The sequence below is a fragment of the Grammomys surdaster genome, unplaced genomic scaffold (genome assembly GCF_004785775.1).
Source record: "Grammomys surdaster isolate TR1022 unplaced genomic scaffold, NIH_TR_1.0 126219, whole genome shotgun sequence".
Taxonomy (NCBI): domain Eukaryota; kingdom Metazoa; phylum Chordata; class Mammalia; order Rodentia; family Muridae; genus Grammomys; species Grammomys surdaster.
Genome location: NW_021621022.1, coordinates 707,491 through 724,344, shown reverse-complemented (window position 1 = coordinate 724,344; position 16,854 = coordinate 707,491). Strand labels below are relative to the sequence as shown.

The 16,854-nt window shown below is 38.6% G+C and overlaps 1 long non-coding RNA gene across 1 annotated transcript in view; it reads left to right on the top strand.

Moving 5' to 3' along the window:
• Positions 1-16,854, top strand: part of LOC114613526 — a 42,944-nt gene that overhangs the window by 13,266 nt on the left and 12,824 nt on the right. The gene's annotated exons all lie outside the window — the stretch shown is intronic.

The window sequence follows — 16,854 nt, the reverse complement described above, 5'->3', positions numbered from 1 at the left end:
CCTCCTCCTCCTCTTCCTCTTCCTCCTCTTCCTCCTTCTTCTTCTTCCTCTTTCTCCTCTTTCTCCTCCTCCTCCCTCTCCTCCTCCTCCTCCATCTCTTCCTCCTCCCTCTCCTCTTCCTCCTCTTCCTTCTCTTCTTTGTCCTCCATGTTGTTCCTCCTCTTTTTTTTTTTTTTTAAAGACAGAATCTCACATAGCCAGCCTGACCTAAAACTCATCATATAGGCAAGGCTGGATGTGAACAGTCTTCATGCCTGTGCACCTGCATGCTAAGCTTACAGGTAGCAACACAAGCGTCAATGTCAATGTCCATCTTTTTGCTGCGCATACCACATTGTAGCACACAGCATATATGTACTTGAAGCACTGCCTTTTAACTGCAAATATAATTTTATACAGAATAGATAGGTATATAAGAAAAACACATGTAAAATGAAGTAAAAGCTATTAAGTAATTGCTAAGAATGTGTAATATGAAGTGATTGAAAACTGAAATTTATAAGAGAATGTGGGGAATGAGAAAGGGGCTTGTTAAACAAGGTTTCACCATACAGATGGAAGACTGAGCACAAACTCAGCCTTCTGGCCTTATCCTTCCATGAGCACAACACCACACCCAGTTCAGGCAAATTTTACATATGCAAAGACTGAGTGTGTATGTGTGTGTCTAATTTTAAAGCAGCAATGGACTTAGACTACCAGAGGAAAAAGGTAATTAGATTTATTGACTGAGTGCTTAGTATAGGTTCAACACACTAGACATAGCAATGAACAAAACTGCCCAGGAAGAGGAAGGTTGTTATTTCCCAAGCATTTTTGATAGGAACAAATAACTAGAAAGAAACCAGGCATAGTAGTTCACATCTGTAATCCCAACACTCCGAAGACTAAAGTGGGAGGAACAAGAGTTTCAGGCTAGCCTTGGTTAGAATGTGTGAGATTCTAGCAAAGGAGACTGGGAAGGGAAATGGTAATACCCATTAAGAGGCCTTCAGTGTTGGGAAAGTTGTTGGTAAGTCAAGCTAAGCCGTTGGTTACAGCAGTATGGTTTTCTTCCCTTGTGTGCTTTTCCTGACCCTAGGAACTAAAGAACTTGCATAATATAAGTATTGCCCATATCAAGAATACCACCTGAGGTATGAGGTAAGCAAAAACTTTAATCTTTTATCTCTTTATCATCCCAGTGGCTAAAAGTTTACAGTGAAAGAGCACTGTTGACAGACAGTCTTGTGTTCAGCATGTGTCCTCGTAGTCCTGCGGTCCTGGTCTCTGGAGGCTCTACTCTTCTGCTTTCTTTCCTGGTAGATCATTAAAAGAAAAAGAGATTATCATGTTTAAATTCACTTTCCCCAGGGAATCAGGTTTTCCTTATTCACCTAGTTACACTTCCAGAGTGTCTGATCCAAGTGTTTTCTGTCTGTACAGGTTGATGTAGTAAGGGAAGGAGCTAGGGTGTCTGCCAAGAGGCAAGTGGCTGTCTGTGAGGAAGCAGTAACCAAAAGGAGGAACAAGTTTAGCAATGGTTTATCTTTATCCTTGGGGAGGAAAGAAAATGAGGAAATGAACACAAGATTGTTACTCTGAAGATGTAAAATCTTATCACCAACAGCTGACCATTTGGAAGAGATATCTTCAGGTGAATGGGGCGGGGCTCAAGAGGTCGAGCAAGCTATCAGACCTGTTGATAAACATGTGAAAGTTACTATAATATAGAAATTGAAATCCTAGGGACTGAAGAGAGTGGCATGAACATCAAATGGCTTCACATGAACTTCGATTCTAAGATGAACTGAATTTCAGACCAATCACATGCATACCACGTGATTCCCCGTTTACAGAGTTCTTAAACATGCAAACTAATCTGCAGTCAAAGCCAACCTTTGACTCTGGGAGAAAAGGGGTGGGAGGAGGAAAGCCAAGAAAGAGGCTGAGAGCACTCAGAGATGATAAATTTCATCAGATTTAATTCAGTTTCTTGACTGAATAAGAACAGATATCTTTGTATCATTCCTGGTCTTAGAAGGAAGGAGTTAATCTCTGATCTATTGTAAACTTTTGTTTTTTGGTTTTTTGTTTGTTTTTGTTTTTGTTTTGGCTTTTGGGGGGTTTTGTAGCTGTTCTCAAGATTTTCTCTTTATCACTAGTTCTGAACAATCTGGTTATATGTGCTTCAGGGTAGTTTCTTACTACTTCTGAGTATTTTGAATATGTGTTGTAATAGTTTTCAGCAAATTCAAAATTTAGGCCAATATTTTTTCAAATTTCTCTTTGAGAAATACAGGTATGTTTCTTCTCCTTTGCTCACTCCAATTACATGTACAAGACCCCTGGAAATTTATCTCATAGCTCACTGATTCTCTTGTCCTTAAAAATTAATGTCTTCATTCTTTCATTTTTTTTTTTGTTTGTAACTATTTTTAAGGATGTGGGAGTGGGCAGGTTGGAAAGTACACATGGGTGGGTGGATGGAGGAGCGACCCTTGAGGTCAGAAAGTGTCTTTTCTCTTGGTGCTAGAGTTTTAGGCAGTTGTGAGCTGTCCCATGTGAATGCTGGGAACCAAACTCAGGACCTCTACAAGAGAGGTCCTGGCTCTTGACTGCTCAGCCATTCTTTTCAACTCTTTCACTAGGATACTTTCTGTGGCCAGGTCTCCACATTTACTAGTCTCCTGCTATGTCTGATATGCCCTGAATCATATTTAGTTGATTTTATTCTTCCCAAATATAGCTTTCAGCTCCAAAATTTTGTTTTTGAAAATAGAAATATGTCCTATATGTCTGCTATTCAAACATGTAGGTCATTACTATAATACTATAGGTCCTTTTATAGTGCACCTTAACCTGACTAAGCCCGCTTTGACACCTGTAAAACGCCATGGTGTTTTATAAGGTAATCTAGAAGAAAACACTGCTAGTCCCATCAAACTAAAATACGCAGAAATCAAGAGAGCCATACAGCTTCATTAGATACTCTCCCCTTTCCTGTCTCCTGCAGTTTCCACATGGTTTAAAAAGAATCACCTAGAGGGTGGAAAGGGAAAAGGAAAAGGGCAGGTGAGGTAATTCTATTTTGATTAAAAATGTATAAAAGTTTAAAAAAGAAGCCAGGTGTGGGGGTACATGCCTTTAATCCTAGCACTTGGGAGGCAGAGGCAGGGAGATTTCTGAGTTCAAAGCAGGGCTACACAGAAAATCCCTCTTAAAAAACATACATACATACATACATACATACATACATACATACATACATACATGCGGAAAAAGAATCACCTGAAACATTGACAACTTAGAAAGTATACCCTATGGAGACTGTCTCATAAGACACTTGCTTGGTTTCTTATAGTACAGCCATTAGTGCGCATGTGTAAGCTTATTAATACCACATTCTAGAGTCTGTTGTTTTAAATTAAATATTAAGAATAATGCTATTTCAAACAGATTCCAATACTAAAATTAAGTTCTACCTGTTTAATGTATAGACATTGAGCAGGCACAAACCAACAAGAGTTTATTCTTAAACCTATAGCTGCCAGCACAGTCTAATATTCTGAACAAACTTGCCTTTACAGAACAAACCCGGGTGACTAGGCTTTGCCTTTTTTTAGATTTTCCTTTTAAAAATGATAAAACACACATATTTTAGAGTAGTAATGGATAGGAATCCTAGGACTCAGAAACCTCTGCTAAGAAGTTTTGTGACCTTATTCTTTTATCAATGAAAGAATCATTTAAAAAAAAGAAAAAAAGAATCATTTAAAAATAATGTTATTCCAGCCTTCTGACTTCCAGTACTACACCTATATTATCCAATATCATATTATCCAATACTAGCCTCTTATTTTTTTAAGGTTACCCTGACCCGAGCGCTGTGCCTGATGTGGACAAGAGCATGCTCCTTTGTTTCTTGGGAAGCACCCACAGTTTTGCTCATGTGTCTTTCCCTGTGTTCAATGTGAGATCTGCCCTCTTAGCAGACTACAGAAATGTTCTTAATGTATTAATTCTGATAATTGGGGTACTTTAGAGTTACATCCCCCGCCAAAAGAAAGGACAGCCAAAAGGGAAGAGACTGGTTATTCTTCAGATGGTGTGAGTAGTTTTATGATAGGCAGGGATGAGCTCTGTCTTATTGTACTTGGAAAGAGCTTCAGTTTGGAGGTTGGATGTTGCATGCAGCTTTTGCCACCGAGACTAAGCTCCAGGAACCAGCCATGCTACCAGCCCTGCCCAGAGAATATTGGAACCATGGATGGAAAACACAGACACACACACAGTTGTTCAATTTCAACTTGCCCTTTTGGCACAATTGCTGGGCACTACTTATCTCCTGCTTGGAGAAGCAAGTCCTTACCAATATTCTTAGCCCCACACCTTCTACCTGCCCTCAACTTTAGTTGCTCAGTTACATTTAGTCACTGCTCAACCTCCCCAACTGCCTTTCTGTAGAAGTGGTCTGTGGTCACTCTGTCAGAGGTCTCACATGGCCACTTGGCTTTTCTCTTCTGAAGCATAGTGAACTATCCCTCTTCAAGGACCTGGAAGTCCTGCCTATTCCTTCTGCCCAGTAATTGGCCCATGGCTTCTTTACTGATAGATCAAGAACCAACTGGGAAACAGGACCTTAGCATGAGAACCACCCCTACACTTGGATCCATATTTTACTTCCAGTGTTACCATCATTTGTCAAAGTGGGCCACACTCCCCTGATGTTACAGCTGGATGTGAAGACTAAAATTATTACAGCCAGTTTGCAAAGCAAGGTTGAGGGTTGCATGCCTATAATCTCAGCAGTTAGGAAGCTGAGGCAGAGGATCATATTTACAGGCCAGTCTCAACTACATGGTGAGACCTTGCCTCAAAGGGGGAAAATAAAAGTCAGAGTTCATAGACAGCTGGAAAAAAAAATCACTACTCTTTGGAAAAGTAGGGTATAGGCCTAGCCATAACATTAAATCACTCTGTTTGCACAGTAAGACTGTTTTGTGCACTTGTAATGATGAAGTGTGAGATAATACAAAAGGATGCTGCTGAACATTCATTCTGAATTCTCAGTTTCTGTGACACATTCAAGGGAGATAAGCATCAATTAGTCTATCCCACAGCCTACTATCAATAGCCTTGGCTAAGCTGTAAAGAAAACTAAAAGGGACAGTGTTATACAACCACAGAATGGCCTAGAACCTTGCTTCTAAAAGTCCAGCTTGGAACACAGCAGGGGTGGGGAGTGGGGCTGTTTCTATGTGCCTAGAGGATTAAAAGCCACTGGGGGAGGGAAAGATGGAGGCTCTACCTAAAATATCATGTTTACACTGAGACTGAAAAAACTGTGTCATCATATATTTAAAACAATGGAGTATTTACACTAAATTTAGGACAAAACAACACTGAAGAAAATCTAGTTTGGGACCAGTTTTGAAGGCACTTGTTCACTCTTCTAGTAACCATACTTTTTTGGGGTGGGGAGGAGTGGGGAAGAGGTTCAGTAGTCTCAATACTCTTCCAAATTTTGCTATATGAAGATAGCAATGGTGGTTATTCACATTATGAATATATTTAATACCACAAAACTGAAAATTTAAATTTTACCATAGTTTAAAACCTGGGAGAAAAAAAAACTCATACTCAAATTGAATGTTATTAATACATGTGAAAGTTTTATTTGATTTTAGAATGCATATTTAAATTGGCCACTATTATTTTAGCTCATGAAACACCTCTTATTGTGCCTGTGAAGAATGTGTGTGTGTGTGTGTGTGTGTGTGTGTGTGTGTGTGTGTGTGTAGGTGGTTATGACCTGCCCAACACGGATGCTAAGAAGCCAGTAAGTACTCTTAACCACTGAATTATTTCCACCTGATTCCACATTTTTTAAGCATACATCATCAAATACCCTTGTGAAGAACATTTACTTAGCAGTCTTCACTCCTGGGCATGCCTGCATCTATAGTACTTGCTATTCTGTCCAAGTTCCTAATTCCAGTCTGAAATGGAATAAAAACTCACAATTTAAACATTATATAGCCAGGCAATGGTGGCACACGCCTTTAATCCCAGCACTTGGGAAGCAGAGGCAGGCGGATTTCTGAGTTCGAGGCCAGCCTGGTCTACAGAGTGAGTTCCAGGACAGCCAGGGCTACACAGAGAAACCCTGTCTCAAAAAACCAAAAAAAAAAAAAAAAAAAAAAACACTATATAAAGACAAATAGTTTCTCTGTGAAGACCCTACCAAAATTTATTTTTAAGATATCCTAAGGAAATTAGGCAAACATAGCTATCAGTCTCACTGCAGCAGGGAAAAACCTGGAATCAATATAAATATTCCAAAATGATTGAAATAAATGCAATTTCATGGAAACTCTTAAATAGAGTTCCTTAGGTGAGACAGAGGTTCTTTGTCTCTCCAAGTCTTTCCTGCTTTGCTCTCTCTAGTTGATGGCTGAAGGTTGAAACATTCTATTCCATAAAATGTTAAACTGTAATTTCCTGAAAAAACAAACAAACAACATTTAATAATCCTAAAGATATAAAATTCTGTTGAGTTAGTTTTCTTACATAGCCAAGGCTAGCTTTGAACCTTTTGATCTTCCTCTCTCTGTCCTAAGTGTTAGAATTGGTTTGTGTGCCACCACCCAACTAATAGTTATTGATACTATAAAAATGTTACTGATATTACAAAAAGACAAATGTGAGGCCTTCTTTTGTCAATTGAAAACAGAGATGAAGAAGAGGGTTATTTATTGTTAGTCTTCAGAAAAGAATGTTTTCCAGCCATTCACAATCTTCTTTAATTTATTTGCATTGGTAATTCTTATGATAGAAAGTGTTCCCATTGTAGCTACAAACTCACTTTTTTGAAGTAAGTTTCTTCAGAGTTGCCTTTAACAGTCAATCTACTTAAAACAGTAAGGGTTGTAACATATTTTATTTCCCCACAGATTTGTTCTAATAAGAACCTTACACACTGATGATAGAAATGTAGCATTCAACTCAACTGTCCTAAAGAACTGGTCACATATCCTCATGTATCCTAGACACCATAGTTCTAATTCCATTTCTGTTAGACAAGTCAAGCTTGTAGACTCCTGATTTCCTGTCCTCAGCTTCCAGGATCATCCAAATCACCAAAATCTTTCTTGTTATCAGATGTAATCTGACATTTTCTACACAGCATAAAGTTTTATTCTTCAAATAAAAATCTTTTACATTTATTTATTTTATGTACATGTGTGCACAGTATGGGAGAAGGTGTCTGGGGATTAAGCTCAGGTCATCTGGTTTGACAGTAAGCACCTTTTTTTTTGTCCCTCCACTTTTTAAAACTTTACTTCTACAAAAGTAGCAGGATAACTTTATCGAAGTTCAGGATAGCATGGATTAAAACAGAATCGGGGTGCCAAGACTGACAGTGGGCCACATGAGTGACAGTACTCAAGGACCTCAACTTTTTTTTAAATAAACAACACAAGAGCAGATTCATTTTTATTATTTACGAGTCTAAATTTGCTTTCCCAAATGCAGGAATTTTAATAAATGGGACAAAAAGTGAATGCCAACTGTTAGGATATATTCCAGACCATGTACAAATCTGGCTGTCACTTTCTGAGAGGGGCCTTGTCCTGTTAAATTACAGTCTAACCAGGAAAAAAGGGTTAAATCGTAAAACTATGAAGGAAGCATCAAAGAGCCCAGTAAGGTTGTGGGGACTAGCATGTGGGGACTCAGTTGTCATCCAGACTGAAAGCAATCATGGCCATATTTAAAGGGCTGTCACAATGTGTGGGACAAGTTTGTTTTCATAGCTTCAAGGGGCTACTTGGACATAGGTGCAGTGTGAAGGAGGTTATGTTTTAGCTCTAGGGTTCTGTGGTTCCAAACCCGAATAGACTCAGTCCCTTTTAGTTTCTCACGAGGCTTACATTACATTACATCATTACATTATATTACATGGCAATGTTTACAAAGCACTGTTTACTGTTTTATCCAAAGTCAGCATTTTCACATCACCTTTAGAAAGCAGATAACTGAAAGAAATGAGCTTATCCCCTTTTGAGTTACCCTTACTAGTGGAGAGTAAAAAGTTAATTAGCCTTCAAATCTTAATTATTAATTTGTAAATGAATTTTACTACAGTCCATGGTAGTTTGTAGTGAAGAACATGAAGGCAAGATGACACATACAGGAAAAGATAAATAAAGAACTCTTAGGCCTGTATGCTGAACAGAGTTGGAAATGCTGTAGATATGAATTTGCACTTCTAGAAACTAGGGCTATAAACAATGCAAGGTTAATTTCCCAAGACAGAAATACACTCCTGGCACATATGCAAATACCCACCACCACTGTGTAACTTAGTCTAATCACCTTTTGGAGTCACTTGACAAAAGGTAAAGTGTGCACATTAATGTTTCATGAAACAACTCTATCCAACTTACACAATAAATCTACACCTAAACAATATGTTTTAATATGATCATTGATTAAAACATATAGTTCTAAGTCTATGGAGATAGCTCAGTGGTAAAGTACTTGCCTTGAAGACATGAGGACATGACTTGTATACCCAGAACTTATATTAAATACAACAACAAAACAGGCATGGTATGTGCAGGTATATTCCAACACTGGGGAAGCAAAGATGGGTATATCCCTAGGGCTAGTGTCAAGCTCAAAAAAAAAAAAAAAAGGAGAAGGAGAAGAAGAAGAAAGAAAGAAAAGAGAAGAAAAGAGAAGAAAAGAAAAGCAGAAAACAGTGGACAGAACCCAAACAGTGGAACCCAGTGTTGTCCTCTTGCTTCCACAGGTATGCTCACACACTTGCATCTTCCCCTGACACAAGATAAAACATCCCATACTGCCAAGGACCAGCCTCATCTTGGAGAGGGGTTCTGAGGAAGGGGTATCTAGGGGTGGCAAAACTAAAGAACTCAAAGTCACATTGAGTCCAAGCTGAAGGCTAGAGACCGCTTTCCAGATTGCTATCTGTGTTCTGCTCTGCTCCAGACAGCTTTCTCTTGCTATTCTAAAAACTTTCCAGATAGCTTGTCCCTTGCAGATGAAAAGCCCACTCTTTATTTTACAATCCAGTCAGTCATTACCCCAGGTTCCCTTTTGATTATCTCATGAATCAGCATCCCAACACCTCAGCCCCAGGATTCTTCGAGACCGCACGCATACACAGACAATAAAGATAGCTGAGTGGGACCCCACCCTAAAATTATAATTCCTTCCATGCCTGAACCAGGCTGACCTTGAACTCAGGAATCCACCTACCTTGGTAAGCATAAACAAAACTAGATGGGGATCACCACTCCCTAATTCTCTTTATCTCTTTCCTCAGTATCTGACAAGCTGCCTCATAGCACAGCTGCCTCTATTCCTTTAGATCTGTGAAGCTCCTTATACAATTCATCCTCATATTTTGCATAGTTGAGAAATCATATATTTTCAAACTCATGTTTTCAGCATTCTTTTTTTACAGCCTTAAGGGCTGTCCTGACTTTCACAGCCATAAGATCACAGCGTTCTGTATCATTTTGCTGAGACATAGATATGCCATCCCCTCCTGGACTCTTGCTGTCTCTGATTATCATGGAATCATTGGCAGAGAGGGCATTCCTTGAAGGAGGAATGTGAAAATATGTACACTATTATACAAACAAACCTTACGCCCACAGCAACCGCCAATACTCGTGGAGGCTCATGCCCTGCTGGCTCCATGCCAGAGGCGGGAAACCATGTCATACTGTCTCTTACACGGCCAAGCCATACTGGGCACTATTCTATATAAATACCCTCTAAGAAGGGTTTCTTTCCAAGTGTCCATTAGCTGTGGTGAGAAATTATCTGTTATTTGAACAAACTAAATATCAGCCTAAAATAAATCTCAAATTTAAGTAGAATACTTAGGTGAGTAAATTCACAGAAGCAGCTCTCCATATTCCTACTGATAAGTCATGGTGTGATCTCTAGGTATATAATTTCAGTGGGAGACTAGATGCTATATTTAAACAGTTGTTCATCTTAAGATCTGACACTTTGTAGACCTTAAAAAAAGGAAACTAAAAAAAATTCCCTATTAATTTCTATAAGCAAAGCAGTATACGACAATACTCAGTATTGACTGTTCATTTTTCTACCATAGCCACACAACACATAGAAAATGGCAGTTTGCTAACCAGTGAGGTGGCTTGGTGGGTGAAGACACTCACTGCCAAGACGGATGACCTTAGTTTGATTCTTTAGAACTGACATAGTATGAGGAAGTTGTCTTCTGACTTCCATATGCATTTGGCAAATGGGAGTCCCCTCCCCATGACATAATACACATAAATGTTTTAAAAACAAAGACAATGGCTGTTTACATGTTTCCTATTGCTATGCAGTTACACAATTATAAAGTTAGCTGTAAACAATAAAAATATATTACCTCATAGTTTTGAAGGTCTGGAATCCAAAATGAGTCTCAGTATCACAAAACTAAGATGAAGGCAGAGTTGTGATCCCTCTGGAGGCGCCATGAAACCTGTTTTTAGCTTCTGTAGCTCACAAGCTATTTCTTGGTCCAAACCTTCGTCCATCTTCAGCAAAACCTGGTTGAGCCTTTCTCACATGTCATCACCACCACCTCTCTCATGCTTATTCTACCACACTTAAAAGACCTCGAGGGATAGGGGTCTACTCAGATAATTTAGGATAATCAAGTTTTAGACTTTCAAACAGAACTTGAATTCTCTCAACATGTTTGTTATGTACTCAGATTGCAGAGATGAAGACACAGTTCTCTTTGGACATTCTGGTAGGGCGTTTGTTCAGCCAGGGAGACGATAGCTCAGTGCTTGCTGCCAAACCTAACAACTTAAGTTCAATTCCAAAAACTACAGGGTCCTTTGGCCCCCAAATGCACTCAGTCTATGGTACTTTTACCCCCACCCCCCAAAACTATTTATGTCCAGTGTGAGCTCCCGTATTATAATGCTTTCACAGACTCCTGTACCTTCTTGTTACTGGTGAGAGTTGTGATTTGTAAGGCAGTTAATGTCTGTTTTTCCTCATTTGATTAGACCATAAGAGGAAAAAGTCTGGTTGTTTTGTTCCCCATTAACATACTTGATAACTAGCAAAAATATAAAATACATGCAGCACAGAGTAAGTGCTAAATAGTTACCTAGGAGTATTTACCTGCATGCTGAACAAATAATTTCTTTGTCTTTTATACCTCCTTTCACTCTTGTTGCCTCTCCTCCAAGCTCAAGTGCTCATTAATTTGTCTGAACAGTTCACTCCAAAGGAGTTTCTCCACACCTCTCTTCTCTTAATGTAACCTCATTAAGAAAATTTTGTGGATTTCTCTAAAAAATTTGTTTTATTTTTAACTATGTATATGTATTTGTATGTCTATATGAATGCACTGCTGAGATGGAAGTATTTATTTGTATATTTATTTTTACAAAACAATGGCAGAACTGAACTCTGGACCTCTTTAAGAGCAGCAGTATGTCCTCTTAACCTCTGAGTGAGCTACCTCTCCAACCCTTCACTTAGAAAGTAAATTTCTAAAATACAGATTTCATATTGGGCAGAGCAGTGGTGATTTATGCCTTTAATCTCAGCACTCAAAAGGCAGAGGCAGGTGGATCTCTGTGTGTTCATGGCCAGCTTGGTGTACATAGCTAGTTCCAGAACAGCTAGGGTACACAGAGAAACCCTGTCTCAGAAAAAACAAACAAACAAAAGCGAAAACAAAAAAACAAGTCAAATTAATTTAAGATTTTCCAATTGTATCAATATAAAAATACCACATAAAACCATTAATGATCTAACCTCTATCCAGTTGAGCAGGCTGATGTTTCTCATCAATTTCAAAGATACCCAAGCTACAAACTATAGCAGATTATCCAGCTGTTTGAAATGCCAGGTTCTTCCTAACTGTTCCATTTTCATACACTAATTAATGATTCTACTTAAAATGCATTCTGTGGCCTATCTCTCCTTTACCTTGTATACTAACATAACTCATTCCAATCCCAGCATGCTCTCTACCGAGCTTCTTTCACCACACGGTCTAATTACTACCTCCTTTAAAAGCTGCCTGTGTTACCCATTTCCATGGATTGCACGATCTTCCTCTTTTTCAGGCTATAATTGTTTAGAAATTTTATCTTTTCACTGTATATTCAACTGTCTACTAAAAGAGATTACTCTTTTTTTGTCTCCATCTCCAATTCTAGTTTGAATTCTGGTAAATGTTTGTTTCATTCTGTGTGGGAACATATATTAAAACCCACAGAGGGTTTACATGTAGGAAGTCTTCCAATCAATTGATAAAACATTAAATTAAAAGGGGCATCTGTATAAAAATGTTCATTTCAGAATCATAATACCAAAAACTAGAAATAAGCTAAATGTCCAGGAATAGAAATGTCTAATGATATATCTCAGAGCAATCTAAAATGAAGATTGTGAAAATTATATAGTAACTCATATGTTTATGACATGTTAAGTGAAAAGGAATTAAGAGAACTGTGGCACTATGTAATTATGTATATATACACTGACTAAAAGGGAACATGAAAACTATATGAATCGATGGTGTGGCTGTGACTTCATTTCTCCCCCCACCCCCTTTCAGTTTTTAGGACAGGGTTTCTCTGTGTTCTATAGACCAGGCTGGCCTTGAGCTCATGGAGTTCTCCCTGCCTCTGAGTGCCAGGGATTGCATTTCTTTTATCCAGAACTTTATAAATGTCACTATAGTAGTCTTTCAATTATATTTAAGATAATTTAAAATTAAATGTATATCTTTTTACAGATTGGCAAGATTTGTAAATAAATATTTGTAAACACACGTGTGCGCGCGCGCGCACACACACACACACACACACACACACACACATATTTCTCAGGACTGTCTCCTACAAGCTCCAAGAAGCAGATAATCCAGTACCAATAAGCATACTGAACCTTGGTCCCAAAGATTATTTTCCACTAACATGGAAACAGGCCTTTTAAAAAGGAAAAGGCTTATTCCAGGGAAAAGCAAACTTAAGTATGAAATAAACATGTACTACTTCATTACACAAGCAAGTAAGAGAGTGCTTTAATTAAAAAAAAATGAAGTAATGTTAACAGAAGCCACAGGAGGAAATGCTTCTACTAGCTACACATAAGACAATTTGAATATCAAAATAACTACATAGTTTAACATTAGAGGTGAAAAAATGATATATGTAACCTATCCTAAGTGATTCAGAAAAACACCACACAAATATACAAATAAAAATATGGGCAGAGTGGCTGGAGAGATGGTTCAGCAATTAAAACTGACACCCACAGGGTGGCTTACAACTCCAGTTCCAGAGGATCTGATACTGTCTGACTTCTGACCTCTAAAGGCACCAGACATAACATGGTGTACATACATACACATAGGCAAAATATACATATAACAAATAAGAATTTTAAAAAATATTCATAGATAGACATCATAACTGAGAATAAGCAAATACAGAAGTGGAAAACAGAAATTTGAATGTACTCATGAAGATAATGAATAGGTAAGTAGGGAAACCAGAAGGGCTTTGTTTACACGAGAATGCTGTGGGCAGAAAAAGAAGAAGGGCTATGGATCTGTTCAGTCATCTTGCATCCACCACATAAACTGCATACGCAATTATGAATGCTGAACATAAAAGGAACTTCTGATGAGTAGGGTATAATGTCCCCACAAAGACAAGGTGGTCAAAAGTATGATTATCAGTGAGTAATACATGGGTGTCATGTTCAAGTGACACTCTGTGGAACAGGCTACAGAGTCTGTGCAGTAGTCAGCTGAAATGCATAGTCGCCATCTAATTGTAAGTAAACATGGAGTGAACATTCTTCTAAAGATGTGTGGCGCTATATCCTTCAAATACATCAAGGACTTACAAAACAAAGAGTGGGAATTTCCAGAGCAAAGGATGCTAAACGAGATAGGACAATTAAATGCATTCCCTGGCCTGAGACAGGCTCCTGTCAGGGAGAGAGGAATACTATAAAGAGCCAACCTCAAAAAATTCTAACATGATGGTAAAAATACTGTTCAAGTGTACGTTTATCAGGCTGTCAGGAAATGTACTCTCAGGAATACAGAAGTGAAGAGCTAGAACTCATGCTTGCCTGAGAAAAGGTCAGAAGAAAGGGTATTGGGGGGGGGGGGCACACAGGGAGCAAGTAATGCCTATTTGGAGAGAACTCGTCTCCCCACAAGAGGCAGCAAATGAATGATCTAATAACGTTTTATAAATTCGAATTTCTAATTTGTTGGTTTTTTAAAGCTTTTTTTTTTTTAAGGAAACAACAGGAACATAAAAGGGTGCTGAAAACTGCTAAAAATCTGGGTATAGTGGTATGCACCTTTACTGCCAGTACTGGGAAAGCAACAGATCTCTGTGACTTTTAGGTCAACCTGGTCTACATAGGGAGTTCCAGGACAACCAGAGCTACATAGAGGAGCCTGTCTAGGAGAAAACAAACAAGAACAACAACAAACCCAAAACCTGCAAACTGCTAAACAGTTTTTAAACAATTTATTGTGTGTTGTTTTCAAGTTACTGTTCAAAATGCTTTCTGATTCTGATATGTTGAGTCTCTCTTGAATGAGGATGCTTTTACAGTTTTAACTGAATAAGTTAATATCTTGAAGCCAGAGGCCCATCAGTCGCACTTCCTGTTTGAAACAGTAGAAGGGGGGAAAAACACTAAGATTTCAAGACCTATTTTCTACAGTATCCACATTTACCGTTCACTGTCTGGTAATTGCATTCCACATTTTAAATACAACTTGAGTTCTACTGTGTCTGACAGGAGTATACAGAGTATCAGTGGGTGGAAGTAGGCAGAGATGATTATGCCTTTCTAGAAGACAGCTGGAAATGTACACCCTGGTACTCAAATACTCACTACTACCTAAAGAGTGGGATTCTTTAGTCTCATAAGGTGTATCATGTTTTGGAGTTGTAAAATTTAGATTGGACATTCTTCCAAGTTTTAAAATCCTGAGTGTGATGATCTAATAGAAAATCACCTTTTTTTTCCCTTTGAAATTTAACTCGGGAATTTGCACCCTCTTGTGGTGGAAAGATCATTGTCCCCATTGGCTTTCTGTTTAGGAACAAGAACTTAATGTCACTTGATTCTGGTTTCTCCCAGTTTAACGATTCAATAAGGATTTATCGTTTAAGATTTTAAACAAAATGAGAACTAAATATTCTAAAAAAGATCGCCATATAAGTTTTAGTTGGAGTAAGTGTACATAACTGAACACTATTCAGCTATGTCCAGTCTTGATTTGATTTTGAAGGTTTCTTTTCGAGTTATACCTCACTAATGCAAACCATGGAAGCTTTCTCCAATTCACTTACTCTTTAGTACTTAAGTTCCATATCCACTGTTTTAACAGGCATAATAACAAGATAACATCTTTTTATGTTCAAAAGTTACAGTTCTGTGGGGTGTGGTGGCACAAACCTGTAATCCCAGCACTCAAGAGACTGAAGCAAGAATTATCAGCCTGGGCTACAAAGCTGAGCTCTAGGCCAGGCTCAACTTCATAAAAAGATAATTTTTAAAGTTATGATTCATCACAAGTTGTTTTAATAATAAAAACTAGAGCAAACATAATAATATTCCTGATTTTTAACTGTTGGGTTCTTTAAAAAAAATTGATAGGCCTGGAGAGATAGCTCAGCAGTTAAGAGCACTTGTTGACTTTGCCAAGGACGCAGGCTTAGTTTCAGCACCCACATTGTGGATCACAACCCTCTCTCACTCCAGTTCCAGGAAATCCTTCCTCTCTTGATGTTCGAAGGCACATACAAGATGCACATACACACATGTAAACAAAACACACAAAGTCATTTTTTAAAATCCATGAGAATCAAGGGAAACATAACCAAACACAGCCCTAAACTATAGTCATTTAGGAGCAACGGCAGTTTTTGTTTTTAAATTTTTTATCTTAATTAGCCTAGTGGCAGGGACGATGTCTTGCAAGCAAAGGATCAAAAGATGCTTTTGTAAGAAAAATTAAAATATTAACTGAATCAATTTTTTGTCCTGTTATGTAGCCATTTTTAAAGGCGGTTTGCCTCGCTTGCTCTCACCAGCTGTAAGATAGCAGAATTTCTAATCAGAATATCAGGTATCATCAACCATAAAACAAAAATGATACCTACTTCATAGAGGTGTTGTGGGCAGTGAAACGCCTGATCCACAAAGTGTTTGATACACTGCGTACCACATTATCAATACCCAGTGGCTCTTACAACTTTTTCAAGGCTTCATACAACGGAAAACTATCTGGTGAATCCATAATTTACTATAGCACTAATTTTTTTTCTTTTGTAAAAGTACCCTAGTGGCGTCCAAAAGATTGTACATCTCCGTCTCCAATCCAGAACCGAAAGCTCCATTTCCAGTTCAGAATCAAAGGGCTTGTGCATAGTGGGCGGGTCGCACGCCTCGAGGTCTGGGGGTGGAGGGAAACGTCAGAGTGTGACAGCCGCTCGCTGGTCGTGTGATTGAACCATAAAATTCCTATCTCATGAGGTGGTTCGAGGCTTAAGTGTGACAGATTTGCGAGGCGCTGGCGGAGGGCGAGAGCGCGACACCGATGCGCGGTTTTAAGTTCCTGAGCAACCACACAAGGCTCGAAGGCACACTTCGGTGGCTTGCAGTTTAGTTGAAAGCGGTTTTTGTTTTGCTTTCACGAAACGCTTAAGATAGATCCTAATTTGTTTCATCCCAAAGGTAGGGTACTAGTGTGTTACCGGAGTAGTGTCCGAAAGCTGACCACCTGCACTGCCACACAGGGGC